Genomic DNA, 16957 nt, shown 5'->3' on the forward strand with positions numbered 1-16957 from the left:
GAGAGCATGAGAGAACAAGACTGTCATTTGTTAGCAGAGGGCAGTTGTGTTTGATGCAGTTGTATTCTCTAACTATACCTTTAGACTTCAGAACAAGGGAAACTTATTTAAGGGTGACAGCCTAATTTTTATTATCGGAAGTCATTTAGAAAAAGCAGGTCATTAATTTGTTTTTGTTAAGGAATAGGCCTGTTTTCAGGACTAACTGCCAAAGTACACATAAAAGTACACAATAAAGTAACCAAAACCAAACCACATGAAAGTGCTATTAATTATGTCTCATATAAAAGTATGTTCACCACAATTTCTTACATGGTCAATGAAGTATTAAGATCTTCAGCAGAGATTTCAGCTTGAGTTACTGATAGTAGTCCTTGGTTTTATGGTTCATCTTCCAAAGGATTTTGGATTGTTTTGGTTGGGTTTTAACTGAACACGAAAGAAGACAAATAAACAGGCCCCTCAACTCTGTTCTTTTTATGTAAATGCTGTAAGAAAGAAACCAGGGAATTACACTGTCTCTTTCTTCTTTTAGCCCTGAATACTTTGCATTCTTTCCTCTATGATGGCCTGTGTACAGCAAGGAGAGATGAGGATAGACAGTATTTCTGCAAGCTTAGCTGCTGTGGTGTGCTAGTGGTTGGATGAGTTACTTTGTAGATCGACTATAAGTACTGAGAAGGCTTAGGCAGCTACAGAGCCCACATCTCAACCCTTTTAGTTCCATGTTTTGACTTTCCATACATCCAGTAAAGATCACATCTTCAACCTGCTGAGTTAAAACTCTTAAAATAAAGGAATACTGGTCAGTGTTTTCATAGGATCCTAGAATCACAGAGTGGTTTGTATTGGAAGGAACCTTAAAGACAACCTAGTTCCAACCCTCCTGCCGTAGGCAGGGACACCTTCCACTAGACCAGGTTGCTCCAAGAGGTGAAGGGGGAAACCAAAGAGACAAAATGGCCAATCTTATGGAGACTTTTCCAAGCTCAGCAGTTTCATGACCTGTTTTCTTTATTTCCTTCCCTGCCCTCCTGCCATCTTTTAAAAGAAGTTAGCATTTTCAAGAGGGCCTGATTTCCCACTTTGCTGAAATTATCTCCAACTTCGTTTTGAGGTCTAAGTGGTAGAGACCACTGCCTTGTAAGAAGCAGTAACTCAAAAGCAGCTTTTGAATGAGCAGAGACTCTCACCAATCCCAAGACTCTCTTGGAAGAGGCTAGGTAGTTTCCTGAAGTAGCCACAGAGAGAGTTGTCTCTCACTGGCTTAAGCTGTGTTAGAATTTCTGAAGCTATGATAGTGCTTTGTCAGTTCTTTGTATGGGCTCAAGGCAGCAAATACCATGTAAGTGTAATAGAGAACATGGGGTGGATGGGTGGCACGATGCACTTGAAGGTCCACATTTCAAGAACTTGGAGAAGAAGGAAATCTCTGAGAAATCAATAAGCAATGGTTTGATAATACTCCAATTAGTTCATCTATCTCATGATGATTTGTCAAAGCTTGTGGCATATCACTGAAATATCTCTGCAGAAAAAGAAGTATTACATGTTTCCTACATAAATGTGTACAATATGAAGAAATACTACCCAATGGTCTGTTGTGGCATGAGGACAAGGAAAATTATCATCTTCTAACATCAGGTTTTACTCTCCTCTGTTTCCAGCCTCTCCAGTAAGAAATCTAAATAAAGCATGTTTGTAATCTTGTCTCCTTAAAGTGAGAATTTCCCTCTAAAAGTAGCAAGTGAGAACTTCCTTTGCAAGGATTAATTTTTTTTTAAGGTCTGGTTGATTTTAATTCAGCTGTCCTTTACTGAATGAAATGCCGCAGTGAAGGTAAGATTCTCAGAACGTTTGAAAGCCAAATACAGTTTGGATCATCTGAAAAATTTCTTTTCAATAAAGCTTCCTTCCCACTGTTGAATTTGTGAGGATGCAGGTAATGAAAAGTCTCCCCCTGCACTTGTCACTGGTGAGGCTGCGCCTTGAATCCTGAGTCAAATTCTGAGCCCCTCAGATCAGTAAGGACATTGAAGTGCTGGAGTGAGTCCAGAGAAGGGCAGCAAACCTGATGAAGGGTCTTGAGCACAAATTCCAGGAGGAATGGCTGAGGGCGCTGGGGTTGTTTAGTCTGGACAAAAGGAGGCTCAAGGGTGACATTATCACTTTCTACTGCTGCCTGAAAGGAGGCTGTAGCCCGGTGGGTGTTGGTCTCTTCTCCCAGAGCAGTGGCAGAATGAGAGGATACAGCCTCAAGCTGCACCAGAGGAGGTTTATGTCGCTGTTGTCCCCAGGGACGGTGAGAAATGACACAAGTCCAGGATCAGGTTCAAAGGCCAGAAATGACTATATTTAATCATATAATTCAGCTTATATAGCTTTGCTCACAAGGGTGGCATAAAACCATTGGATGCTTGACCATCCACCTCCCAGAGGGATTGGCTAAACGGCATAACACCCATTTCCAAAATATTTTCCCAGTGAACCAAAACAAGTCTGTGCAGGTGTGAGATAGAGAGTTAGTTTACAGAACCGTCTTCCACTGTTTCTCAGCTAAAGCATGAGAAAGGAAAACTTCACAAAATGCTTCAGCAGCTGGAAAATTCCTCTGCTCCTGCTCTTGAGCATCCACAGGTTTAGAGTGGACATTAGGAGGAATTACTTCACAGAAGGGATGATTAGACATTGGGATGGGCTGCCCAGGGAAGTGATGGAGTCACCATCCCTAGAGGTGTTTAAGGAAAGACTGGATGTGTGTACTAGTTTGAAAACAAACTAGTGGGAGACACCAAGTCAGAATAACAATTTAATAGGAAAATAAAATAAGGAAAAAAAAACCCAAAAATAAAGGCAGAAAACACTGGGTTAAACTGACAGAGTCAGGATACAACCAGACACCCTGTTAATCAGGGTGGTGGTAGCAGTCTGATAGAATGGTGGCTGCAGTCCTCCTGAAGCAGTGATCCTGTAGAAAAAAGGGTCTGCTCTTCCTCAGAAGGTCCAGTGGTGGCTGTGTAGCTCCTGTCCTCTGGAAATCCAGTGGAAAGGTTGTCTGTGGTGTTCAGAATCTCAGATTATATCCAGGATGGAATGCTTGGTTCCTCCCTCTGGGTGGAGCATCTCACAATGGGGTAATGAGTCATGAGGCAAAGTGTTGATTAGGCTCATTAACAGAAGATAGTCCAGAGGGAGTTATCTCTGAGTCACGCAGCAGGACAATGATGGGCAATTAACAGGAAGATAGTCTGGGGGGAGGAGGCAAGGAAACACTGCCCCACCTGGTTTCAACAGCTCCTGAGGATGGTAATAGAATACACTGCAACCCAGGACAATGTGGCATTTGGATTTTGACCCATATGACCTTGATTCTGGCCACTTGCAATCATACTGCAAGCCTCTGATGGATCACCTCCTTCATGCTTACCATCTCTGATCTCCTTTGTAGCCTTTGTGGCCCATAGCCATTCACTTAAGAGCTGGACTCAGTGATCTTTGATGGTCCCTTCCAACTGAGAATGTTCTGTGGTGGGATGGATGGAGAAGGCACAGAGAGTAAGGCTCAGCAGTATATCTGACCAGACTTGTACCTGATGAAGGCGGGAAGAGGAAAGAACTGAACAAGTCAAGGTCTCAAGCTGGGTGGGGATGTGAGAGAAAGGCTGTCCTGCTGAAGGAGGTGCATCTCTAACAAGTGACCTTCAGAGTGTGCTAGTCACCAGGAGGTAACAGGGAAACAGTTTCCTTAGCTGCACTATCATCCCTTTTTTTTTTCCTCAGTAAATACATTTCTGAATGGGAGAGTAGAGATACAATTTTCATGTCTCAAATGTAGTTGATCACAACAGAGAGGCAAGGAGAAATCCAGAACACAAGTTTCTGGTTGTTACAAGATATCATTTCGGGCATTCTTTTAATCTGTCATCTGGAAATACAAGCTTTTACCTTGTTTAAAATGGCTTGTGTCTCCCATTAAAGAAGGCCTGGCATGAGTAGCCCTGAAGAGGCTTAAATCATGTTATATTTTCTCCCTTAAATTTTCTACTTGGCTCAGTCCTTCCTCTCATCAAGGCTCTGTGTCCTCTTCTGATGTACAGTAAGCATCAGCCAAATTTAGGTTGTTCAGGCGTATTCAGAGCCAATTAAAGTACACAGCCTGAAACAGCTGTCAACCACCAGCCATCTCCTCTTCCCACCCTGTCTTCCCTGATCTTACAATGACTGCCAGCCCTGTGTCAGAGAAGCTGAACACATGATAAATCAGCAGCTGAACAGCTGCAGCTTCCATCCAGGCATGTTCATGCACATGAAAATACTTTTCTAGCTGCGTACATAAAATTGCTGTGTGGTAAATGGAGAAAGCGTGGGAGGCAGTTCACGAGCCGTTCCGTTCTGTGCATTCAGGGTGGCATCACAGTGGGAGAGGGCTCATGGACAGCCAGGTGCGATTCTTGCCTCACGCTGCTGGATGTGTGTCAACACTTCTGGTGGGAACTCTGCCTTGGAGACCTTTCATCACTGTGTGCATGGTATGGATGAGCAATACTACAACAGGAGCAAGGTAAGAGTGCCACCTTGACATTCCCACGTTCTATTTCCATTGCTATATTTGGGACTCTGATAGGGATTACTTTCAAAAGTCTGCATTGCTATGAATGTTTATCTTAGCTTATTACACAGAAATTAAATACTTAACAGCATATTTTTACAGTATTCGTGACATATTTAATTATTCTATATCAAGGATGTTCTGTGAAAGTTTTAAAGTTGTTCTTGTGTTCTATTTTGTTTCTTTTTATCATTTAGAGAAGGTTTGGGAGCATAAAGGTTTTGGAAGGTTTGTTTTTTAACTCGGGAATTAGGAATTCTGCCTTTGAGACTTGTCACTTTTCATAAGAGAGGATGTTCTGCCAGCAGTAACACTTAATTGAAGACAAATCTTACAGACTTTCTTTCTTCAAAGCTTTATTTAAACATGAAATTAAATTGTGATAACAAGCACAAAGAGGGTTTTAAGAATAATTTTAGCTGAGAAAATACTCTGTGAGAGAGATGATAAACAAATGAAGTTTATGCTAAATATCTATAAAGCTTTTGAAAGTATTTTTCCAAGTGGAATCTGAAGACTTGTATGAAATCAGATGCTCTGTCTTCCTGTCCTGATTAACACAGAGCCCTGCAAAGGGTCGCTTTTGTCAGAAAGATCACTTGCTGTTGAATGACAGGTTGAGAGAACATATTAAGGAGACTCTCATGAAAGTTCATGGGAATAAACTGGTCAGGATTCCTCCCTTATTTTTGTTTGTAATCTAGGAGGTCCCAGTATCATCTTTAAGTTGTAGCTCTCCAGGCTGCTGCGGAGGACAGCTGAGGGCATGCAGAACATGTTGTGTGAATCCTGGCAAAGGGGAGGGCACTAGCACTAATATGGAAGGAAAAGATCTGGCTAAACTGTCTTCCAGGAGAAGAATCTATACGTAATGCATTGTTCCTCCTAGGAACAATATTAGAATAAAAATGCTTTCTTCATATCTGCTGGGTGTAAGCTTTCTGCTGGGGAGAGCAAGAGGGGACAAGCTGTGAGAAAGCTGATATACAAGTTGCTTAGTGAGGATGTGCCCTGGAGCCCTGATCTGCCATGTTAACATGGCATCAGACAGGGCACCAGCTGCTTCTGTACTAAAGCTGGAAGGATCATTTATGCATAGCAGAACGACTGTGGTTAGAATTAAAGTTACGTCAGGTGTCAGCAAAAACTATCTTTGTGGAAGATGTGGCTCACTTTTATTAGATTCCATGCTAGATCAAAGCCATATTTGATCTTGTACAGATTTCTAGAAGATAATTTATCTTGCGTGGTCAGCTGGCTTAGTATTTATCATTGGCTCATCCTGCCCACTGGTCCTCATCTATAGGCAGCACAGGCACATACCTACACGCATTCGCTCTTTAAATAGAAACTGCTCTATTGCAATGCACCTCCCTCTCCTTCAATATATCTATGTCCTGCATCTCCACCTTCAAAGCTATTATTTTTAACTGTTCTTGGGCCACAACTAAATCACTTGGACATCTCAGGAAGGAGATTTCCAGAAGAGAGGCAGCTTGACGCCAATATAAAACTGCTGACCCGAGCCGTATTTGCATTGGGCCATGGATAAGTTAGCAGAGAAGTACAGAAGATCAAAGGAGAGCAATATTTTTTGGCAGGGTTTTTAGGTAAAGTTGATGTGCAGCAGCTGTAGGATAGATTAGATAGGGACTGATAAGAAAGAGTAATATGGTTTAGCTGGTCCTTTAGAATGAGAATAGGAACGAATATAGGAAAAGCATGCATCAAAAACAGAACACGGCTGACAATTTCATTTGATGTAGAGAAAGACCTGGACTAGGAATAAGGGAAGCAAAAGAGGTGGAGTGGACAGATGCAGGTGTTGGCCACGGGGCCAGGAAAACTGTCAGAGTGAAGGCTCATCAGTCAGCACACAGATGTCCATTTGCTCTTTGAAGGACCTAAAATCAAGGCCAGGAACCAGAAGAGTATTCAGGCACCTCTTCCCCAGACTCTCTGCCAGCACTCCAACTTTCTTGCACCAAATCCTGCTATGGTTCCTATCCTGTGGTTCAGTACTGGAACCGTATAGCACTTTACAGTTTTCTCTGTCTTCCCTGAGAAATAAAAACCACCCTCACCATCAGTTCTTTCCAGTGCATGGACAGACACTGGGACTTCTCCAGGACTTCTTCAGTTTGTCAGTACCATTTCACCTTGGGACCTTGCACACATGCAGTCCAACAGACATGCCTTTGGGATCCTGAAGGCTGTAGATGAACAGAGCATGCCTGGGCATTCCAACCCCACCTTGTGATTCCAGTGCCAGTATCTGCTGCCTGTGGGTATCAGCAGTGAATCATAGAATTGTTTAGGTTGGAAAAGACCTAGTAGAACATGAAGTCTGACGTATAACCCACCACTGCCAGGTCCACCACTAAACTGTGTCCCTAAGTGCCACATCTACACATCTTTTAAATACTTGCAGTATCCCTTCAGGGAATCAACTCTTGGTCACTCCACCACTTCCCCAGGAAGACTGTTCCAGGGCTTGACAACCCTTTCAGTGAAGAAATTTTTCATAATAGCCGATCTAAACCTCCCCTGGCACAACATAAGACCATTTCTTCTCATTCTATCACTTGTTATGTGGGAGAAGAGACCAGCTCCCACCTGGCTACAGCCTCCTTTCAGGCAGTTGTAGAGAGTGGTAAGGCTCACCCCTGAGCCTCCTTTTCTCCAGGCTAAACAATTCCAGCTCCCTCAGATGCTCCTCATCACACTGGTGCTCCAGACCCTTCCCCAGCTCCATTGCCCTTCTCTGGACTCACTCCAGCATCTCAATGTCCTTCTTGTAGTGAGGGGACCAGAACAGAACACAGGATTTGAGTGCTCACCAGTGCCAAGTACAGGGGGACCATCACTGGCCTAGTGCTGCTGGCCACACCATTGCTGATACAGGCCAGGATGCCCTTGGCCTTCTTGGCCACCTGGCACACGCTAGTTCATGTTCAGCTGACAGCACCCCCAAGGCCTTTCCCAATGGACAGCTTTCCAGCCGCTCTTCCCCCAGTCTCTAGTGCTGCTGCTGTGATCCAAGGGCAGAACCCAGCACAGAGAACATGATAGTTACCTGCAATGGCAGTTTCCATTCCGCAGCCATGCAAACTGAGTTAAGGAGTCTGTTCATAATATCAGTCACTAATCTCAGCAAGCATGGGCTTCACAGTAAGTCTGCACCTCTGAGCTCCAGGGCTCATGATCTCTATGGACATGCAGGTAACATTGAAGAAACAGCATTCATTTATTGTGGTGAGAGCAGAAAAGGAATGAGGAAGGAGGAGTGAAATTGAAATTGAAACAGATTAGGATTTCTGATTGCCTGTGGTTACTGTGCTTAGGTTAAGATAGCAGAATGTTTGGTGCTCCCTCAAGGCAGGTCATGGAGTGGAGCAAGGAGAGGCCACCATTCCTGCTGCCATGTTCCACGCTGAAGCTCCCATGTAGCTTTGTGATGGGGCGGCTTTACTTTTTCCCATGCCTCAAATTCACCACTGTCACAAAGTATCCAGAAGACTGGAAACAGCTCCACTTCCTGCAGTGAGGGTTCACAGGCTGGTGATCCTCTTCACTGAGTCCTGGTGTCCAGGCAGTTCATTGATGATTCTCATGCTTCTCAGCTGAGTGAGAGGTCTGACAGCCCTGTACCTGGCAGCCTGCCTCGGAACGGTCTGGCCTCCAGTGCTACAGCTCAAATTGAAGATCTTTGCCATGGTTGCTGACAGATGATGCTTGCAATGGGATAGGCTTTACTTGCAGAGTTTCCAGCAGAGCTCATGGTGTGGTATGGACTGATGCCATCAAACAGATAGATATTCATTCTGCTCATAGAAACACAAAGGTTCAGCTGTCTTTTTCTTTTGATATGGTAGCAAATATGCGTAGACCTCCTTCTCATTGGAAACAAGTTAATTTGGACACAAGACAGGTGTGCTTGTGGCTCCATGCCTAGCTTGTGGGACCTGGAAGGGCTCTTTTCATCACCAGGCTGTAGCTGTTTTCTCATTCAGAGTTGCCTGGTGATAGCTGCAAAGTTCATCCCAGCTGGTTCCTCATGAGACGGTGACAGACATGGTCCATGGGACTTATCTTGTTGGATGGAAATAATCTCTTGAGCATGTACTCAGAAGGTGACAGTAATTAACACAATGTAAACACCAATCTTTTTAGGATGATGCAGGATTCTCAGAACCTGGTGAAGCCATGTGGCTACCAGTGCAGGAAGTTAAGATTGGTACTGCCAACAAGTCTTGCGTGGTGGGAGAAACAAAATGCATCGAATGAATCTCCTTCGCAATTCCTGAATCTTATTTGCTCAGTTCATGTACCATCAGTTAATCAGACTGGTCACACAGACAATTCCACAGATCTGATTCTGAGCATCAAGCCATGCTACTGCCTTTTCCAACTGCACACTACATCACTTAGTGGTTGAAAAGTGCTTCTTTCACAACTTTGTTGCCGTTCTACTTTAGATGCTTCTGTTGAGTCCTTCCCCTGTTGATGGTGTAGGTCATATTGTCCAGAGGTGATCCTTTCTGAGAGTAGTGTTCTCACAGGGTGCCGTGTCAGGCACTCAGCCAATTCTTACATGATACAGTCATTCTCCTTCAGCTCCTTGTTTGTGTAGATTGATCAGTCCGTCTGCTCTCTATTGGGGACCCTCTCTTGATCCTTCTCTTCCATAACTTACCTGTGAGAACCATACATAGTATTAATCTACACCACACACTGCCCAGTGGGATGCTTCAGGAGTTCCATTGCCTAAATCTGCAGCTGACTCTTGGCTGTGAAGTGCAGACCCGTTCAGAGTCTTCCCTTGAACTGGATCTGTTAGGAGTGGACGGGAGAACATACAAGGATCTGTCCTGAGGATATGGAAGCTGCCTTTTTCGCCTTTTGCCCTGAGTTTCTTCCTGCTGTTTTCTGCTTTCAGTATCCTTGTGACAAGTGAAATCCTTTCCCTACCCTGAGTGTGGTATGTTTCTTGCTGAGGACATGTTAACCATACACTACTTGGCATAAGAATTCTGTTGCCTGGTGCTGGCCTGGAAACCATCTGTTACTACTAGCAATGGCTCTGGCACAGGGCTAGGAGACAGGGTGGAAGTGGATTGACCTTGATTGTGCCATTTATAGGATAGACAGCTCTGCCTCAGCATTCTGTACAGCTGCAAAGAACAATTTCTTGACATTTTTACTGCATGGCGTAATTCTTTGCTGGGCCTGATTCAAACTCCATTCAGTTTGAATTTTCTCATTTGGGCCACATGGAAGCCATCAAGAATTATGGACAAAATGTTTTGATCTCACAGAAATTTCATCTGCAGTTACCCACAAGGAGGAAGAAATGGTCTGTGATGTCTCAGGGCAGATCTCATCTATCACCCTGGAAAGTTTCAAATTGGATCTGCTAGAACAAAATATTTACAGTATACATTAAGAAAGATAAAACCTTTTCTAGATCAAGTAGAGCCCAGCCTTGCTGCCAAACAGCTGGCCTTGCTGTTGTACACAGAGTAGGAAAAGGCAGTATGTTTCTCTGGAGGCATCTGTACAGAGGCTAACAAAGGTAAGGGGCCTTATCCCTGGAGACCAAAATTACCTGTAGTCTTCACTAGTATCCATTCCAAATCCTTACTGGAGAGCTTTTCATAGAATTGATTTACTTAAAACGAAAGCCCATTCAAAGGCTGCAGTTTAAAATGCCCATGGAGACATACTTTCCTAGGCTGAAAATACGGTGTTATGGAAAGCAATCTCTATAAACAATAGAGCTGTGCTTTGTATTTTGTATTTTCCCCTACATCTTATGCTACATCATCTACATATTTAAGTTGCAAATAACTACTAAAAGTAGAACCCTACTCTTCTGGTCAGTACCACCTTTTCCCTTTCTGCTCCTCCTGTAAACAGTGCTTTGCAAAAATTCACCAGCACAAACAAACAATTCTATGAGAAAGAGTTTTGACATGATTAAAAAAAAACAAAAACAAAAACAAAAAAACCAAACCAAAAACCAACCAAACAAAAAAACCCCAAAACACAAAAAAGACCCACAACGAAGTAAAGCTTTGCTTTGGTAAGCAATTTTTTCTCCACAGGAGACTCTCAAGAAATCCCTCTTGTGATCAGTTCATGAGATAGTCCATAAATTCACTGTATGTAAAACAAGATTACATGAATAAATCATTGAATGGATTTTTTTCAGGGTGTTGTTGTTTGTCTTTTTGTTTGTCTGTTTTAACTAAGGTGTATAATGAAAATCTGAGACAAGAACAGCCTAAATATACCAGTGGCTGGGATGGAGCTGCAGGCCCCTCAGAATTTTGCATGCCCAAGTGCTGTCAGCTGTGGAGGTTGAGGACCCAGGGCCTCTTGCTGGATGCCCTCCGTGTCTGAGCACAGTTAATGGTGGGTTCATACTGTATCTCCATGCATGCATGGGCTGGTACATCCAAGTACCAGTGACTGGGGAGACTGGGGAGACTGAGATCCAGACTGGGTGCCTGAGCCCAGCTGCTGGAGGCATCCACTTTGTACACTTGTATTGGCATTTTCCCACAAACAGACTAAAAACTTCCAAAACCAAACAAAAGTTGTAAGCCTCTGAAAGGCTGAATTAAGAAATTCTCTGTGTGGGTTTCCATCTTTCCTGGCCTGCTTAGCTGAATGCTGTGATAACAAATGAGGGTCTATGCCCAAGGTGCTGGCAAGGAACTGGTCTAGCTATCAGTAAGTTTGTAGAGGATGGTTCATCTTACTGAGGGCTACCGTGTTGGGAGCTGGAGGGGGAAGAGGATCACAAGCAGGAAGATTAGCACTCCTTGTTGTTCTACATGTTGTGCAACACAGACACAGATGGCTGGTGCAGACCTTTGCTGATAATTTATTCATGCATGTTTGGGGGTGCATTCTTGTCTGCTTCCAGGGTCCCTGAACTGAGGAGAGGATTGGCTTTGAGTAACAATTTCTGCTCTAGGCAGTACTTAGAGGGGACTGGAAGCTATGATGCAATAGGTACCCAGTAAGCCCACATCTGTGCAGTGCCACAATAAGACAATTGAGAACAGTGTTAGACTGGATTTTATATGTAAGAAAATGTTAGATAATTACATTTCATGTTTCTAATTAGCCTAGTGTTGATGAAGATACAAAGTGGCAGAAGATGACAGTATTACTCGATGAAAAATAAGGCATGGTTTGTCATCTGCAGTGTTACTTGCAATTTATCTTTTTTTGATCTGATGCAGAAACAAGAATATTCAAGAAGATCTCTGAGGTTTAGCCACAGTAGCAGATGGGGTTGCATCTGCAAAGGAGATTGTTTTGTCTGCTTTGAATTGAAATTAAAAGCTGTTGCAATGAGAATTCATCTAGTATGAAGAAACAGGAAACAAAGTACAATTACTTTGGGGTTTTCTACTTTTAATAGTAACCATTTTAAGAGTAGTAATTATATCATATTATTCATTGAAATTTGGAATGTCTACATTGCATGGCAGTTTTAGTTTAGGAAAACCACTTAAAGCAATTGGCAAAAGACTTTTCCAACAAGTGCCATGTTATTGTTTTATTTTGAACTTTTATAAATTCAAACATTGCATTGGGCTTGAATGGCAAGGTTTTGGTAGTAGAGAGGCTACAGGAGTGGCTTTTGTGAGAAGTTTCCAGAAGCTTCTCCCATGTCCAACAGAGCCAATGCCAGCCAGCTCCAATGCAGACCTGTTGCTGGTCAAGCCTGAACCCAACAGTGATGGTGGTAGCATTACTGGGATAACAATTAAAAAGAGGAGAAAAATTGTCCCTGTGTGACTGCAGGTGGAGAGAGGAGTGAGAATATGTGAGAGGAATAGCTATGCAGACACCAAGGTCAGTGAGGAAGGAGGGGCAAGGAGGTGCTCCAGGTGCCAGAGCTGAGATTCCCTTGCAGTCTGTAATGAAGGCCATGACAAGGTAGCTGTGCTCCTGCAGCCCATGGAAGTCCATAGTAGAGCAGAGATCCACCTGCAGCCCATGGAGGACTCCACACTAGAGTAGTGTTCTCTTTTTGCTCATGAAAATATCTCAGCTCATTTTTTCTTGGTCATTTAGATTTCTATTCATAAGACTATAGTGCTATATGCTGTCTGCATAGCTACTCATATTTTCTAAACTACTTTTCCTAGTATTACTTTATCAGTAATGATCACATACTGCACTGTTTTAGACTACATATTATGGTGAATCTAATACTCAGAGGCCTAGTAAAATCTGTGAGGATTATTTGAAGCATAAAAAGGGCTATTTTCATCCTTGGTTACTGATGTTAGTATATCCTGATGACTCTCCTTTAACACTTGAACACTTTCACAGTACTATTTGGGATTTTCAAGTCAGTTCTCCTGTTCAGATACTATCACCATTTTTCGAAGAGACAGGCAGGGAATGAAAGAGGAAACATATTTGCCTTTGCAAAACATTAAAATCCTACAAATGTGTGCTATTGCACTAGGGCGCTTTGTCACAGGGCTTCCTTGCATATTAGCAGGACCCTGGCTCTGCACAGCAGCGGGTTCTTGGTCTTCTGCAGCAAACACAACACGTGGAGTGGGGGCATAACTGGAAGCCTCTTGGACTGTTCACCAGTACTCTTAATATCGATTAAAAAGATTAAATTCCAACCCCATGAAGCAGCCAGCAAGACACAAAGATAGCAGGTACCTGAAGCAGGTTTTGCTTGCTTACCTTGGACTGGCCTTTAGTCTGGACAGTGCTGCTCAATGTCTGAGCCACCATTCACAGATCACACAGCTTTTTCTTTTCTGGAAGGAGTTTATAACTAAGTTTCCAGTGGTTTTCCCTTTCAATAGCCCAAGAGAAAGGGGCTGCTCCCTTCCAGAGCAGCTGGAACATGTGGCTTTGCTAGTGCTATCTCTTTGGATCTACCCACCCATGTCCTCTCAGAAACTGGACAGATATTTCCAAAACAATATGTCCAAAGATATGTCCAAAGCAGGGACAAACAACATCACTGAGACACTCTTGCTAGCACATTGGTAATGCATTGTCTCCAGTGAAGCATTACACCAAAGGTTGTACCAAGTGTTAGGTTTTCTTCTGTCTCTGCAAGCACGTAACCTATTGCTTCCATTGTCCACTTGGAGACAACAATGCATCATGTATTAGCTTTGATTTTTAACCAACATGGTAAATCAAGCAAGGCATGTAAAGAATATGTTTTAAGTTCAAGAGCAAGCTTCAGTTGTGCAACTCTTTCAGATGCAAACCTTGGTTAAGGCTTTACCCCTTAGTTGTCCTGCAACAGGAATTTAATAGCTTGCTTACAAATGTTTTTGTGTGGGCACATGAAAACATAGATGGTGATAGATATGTTGCATCACTGCAAAAAGTGGTGCAATTTTACCCTGAGATCTGCTTTCCTCACAAAATGGATGTGTGTGTGAAAGGCTGCCCTGACAACTACAACTGTTGTTGGTAAAACTGAGGAGCATAGAACAGACTCATATGAAAGTTATTAATATATTTCAATTGCAAACAGGACATAAAAACTGTGGTAGGCACTCAGGATCTCCTGCCTGCTGGAAGAATTCAAGTTTATACAACAAGTCATTTGTACACTATCTTCACTCGCCCAGAAGATAGTATGGTGCTGAAGCACAATAAAATAGTTGAAACAGCAGGTGCTACAGTTTCTTCAAGTGAAAAGTGACCTAGCATCAGGAGAGGAACCCAAAGGAGCACCCTCTGCTTGTGTTAATCTTTGCTCTGTGAGTGTAGAACATCTCAGCTACGTACTTTGTTTTACATAACTAAGAATGTATCACTAGGCAAATTTACCGTGTGACTTTTAATAACTGCTTTGAGTGCATCTCATAAAGTTCATGCATCTAGGTCATTCTAATCCAACCTTGTTTATACACTCCCCTGGATCTCAACTGGGATAATGAAATTGCTGATATGAAAGCCTTGGTCAATCTCCACAAGTTAGACTGGGGATTGCTAACTTTAAAAAAACAGTATTCAAGCAAGACACCACAAATCATGTTTTATTAGTAAGGGAATACTTGGGGGAATTGGGGGAAAGGTGTATCAATCTGACTAGAAGTATCTCTATTAAAAATAGCGACAGATATTATACCCAATAGCAAGTATGCATGTTTTCTCCCTCTGGAACAGACAGAACAGAGTTCATTTTCACATTACATATTCTCAAGAAAAATGTTTCAGTATTAGATATTTTCCAACAGAAAAATCTGTCAGAGCTGCTGAAAAGGGAAGGGATCACAAGTGAAGTATGACAAATAAGTGGGATATTGTTTAAACAAAAGGCAGTTCTAGCATTTGACCAAGTTGATCATATGCTTTCACCAACATATCTGGGTCTTGAAATGCAGGAATCACAGAGTTGTTTAGGTTGGAAAAGACCTCAAAGTTAATTGAGTCCAATCTTTAATCCAGCACTACCAAGCCTACCACTAAACCATGTCTCTCAGTGCCACAGCTACATGTCTTTTAAATACCTCCAAGGATGGTCACTCCACCACTTCCCCAAGCAGCCTATTCCAGGGCTTGACAACCCTTTCAGTGAAGAAATTTTTCATAATAGCCAATCTAAACCTCCCCTGGCACAACATAAGGCCACTTCCTCTCATTCTATCACTTGTTACATGGGAGAAGAGACCAACTCCCACCTGGCTACAACCAGTTGTAGAGAGCAGTAAGATTCCCCCTGGGCCTCCTTTTCTCCAGGCTAAACAGCCCTAGCTCTCTCAGCTGCTCCTCATAAGACCTGTGCTCTAAGAACTGCCTCAAATAAAATCCGTACTTAGGGAAGGCTCTAGAAGTATAATGAGAATATAAAATGTAATCACACAAAGAACAAAACCTTCTGGCTTGGGTTTGGGGTTTTTTTTTTGTTCATACAATTAACTAAAATTTCTAAACATGCTGACATTCACAGCCCACAGACCTTAGCTTCTCCTTTTCTGTAACAAGAGAGAGAACAGAAATAAGCTGTCAGACCACCACACTTCAGATCCCATCCCACTGTAGACAAACCATAAATTAACATCATGTGGGCAAACCAACTGAACTTTTAGGAAAGATAAATATTTATTAGCATAGTAGCAGAGCAAAATCGAGGCATCTATACAAATTTGCTGCAAACTATTATAAAAGACTACTGCCTAGAGAGCTACAGCTCTTGAATATACAGAGACATGGTGAACACTGACCTTTCTTTCACTGTTTATTATTAAAAGAACATTTGCCTTTCCAAAAAAGGAAAAAAAAAAAAGTGTTAGATTAGAGTCTAATGTGCTGCAGAAAGATGTTTTTTACTGGTAGGTTGTCCCATTAGTGATTTTTAAACAAATATCCCTGAAGATAAAAGATATTTTGGTGGGTTGACCCTGGCCATATGCCAGGTATCCACCAAAGCCACTCTGTCACTCCTCTCCACAACTGGACAGGGGGAAGAAAACATAGCAAAAGGTTCCTGGGTTGAGATACGGACCAGGAGAGATCACTCACCAAATATTGCCACAGACAAAACAGGCTCAAACTGGGGATATTAACTGAATTTATTACTAAAAAAATCAGAGCAGGATAATGAAAACTAAAATACATCTTAAAAACACCTTCCCTCCACCTTTCCCTTCTTCCCAAGCTCTACCTCCTCCCCCACAGAAGTGCAGGGAGACAGGGAATGGGGCTTATGGTCAGTTCATCACATATGTTTTCTCCTGCTGTTCAAGGAGAAGAGTCCTCCCCCTGCTCCAACATGGGGTCCCTCCCACGGGAGACAGTTCTCCATGAACTTCTCCAGTGTGAGTCCATCCCATGAGCAACAGTTCTTCATGAATTGCACCAACGTGGATTGCTCTTCCACAGGGTGCAGCCCTTCAGGCACAGCCTGCTCCAGTGTGGGTCCCCCACAGGGTCACAAGTCCAACCATGAAACCTGCTCTAGCATGGGCTCCTCTCTCCACAGGTCTCTGTCACAGCCCTGCTCCAGCACAGGCTTCCCACACGTTCACAGCCTCCTCTCTCAGGCATGGGGATCCTCCACAAGCTGTGGGTGGATCTTTACAGCCCCATGGTTTTCCATGGGCTGCAGGGGCACAGCTCCAGCAGGTGAATCTCAGCTCCAGCACCTGGAGCACCTCCTCCCACTCCTTCTCCACTTGGTGCCTGCATCGATGTTGCTCTGCCCAAGAACATTTTTCTTTTTTTCTCTTTCTTAACTATGTTATCACAAAGACATTACTGTCATTCCTGCTGGGCTCAGCCTTGGTGTACTAGTTTGAAAACAAACCAGTGGGAGGCACTAAGTCAGAATAA

This window comes from Corvus kubaryi, unplaced genomic scaffold (genome assembly GCF_017639235.1).
Source record: "Corvus kubaryi isolate FWS band 111438036 unplaced genomic scaffold, C.kubaryi_AGA036_p1.0 68, whole genome shotgun sequence".
NCBI lineage: Eukaryota > Metazoa > Chordata > Aves > Passeriformes > Corvidae > Corvus > Corvus kubaryi.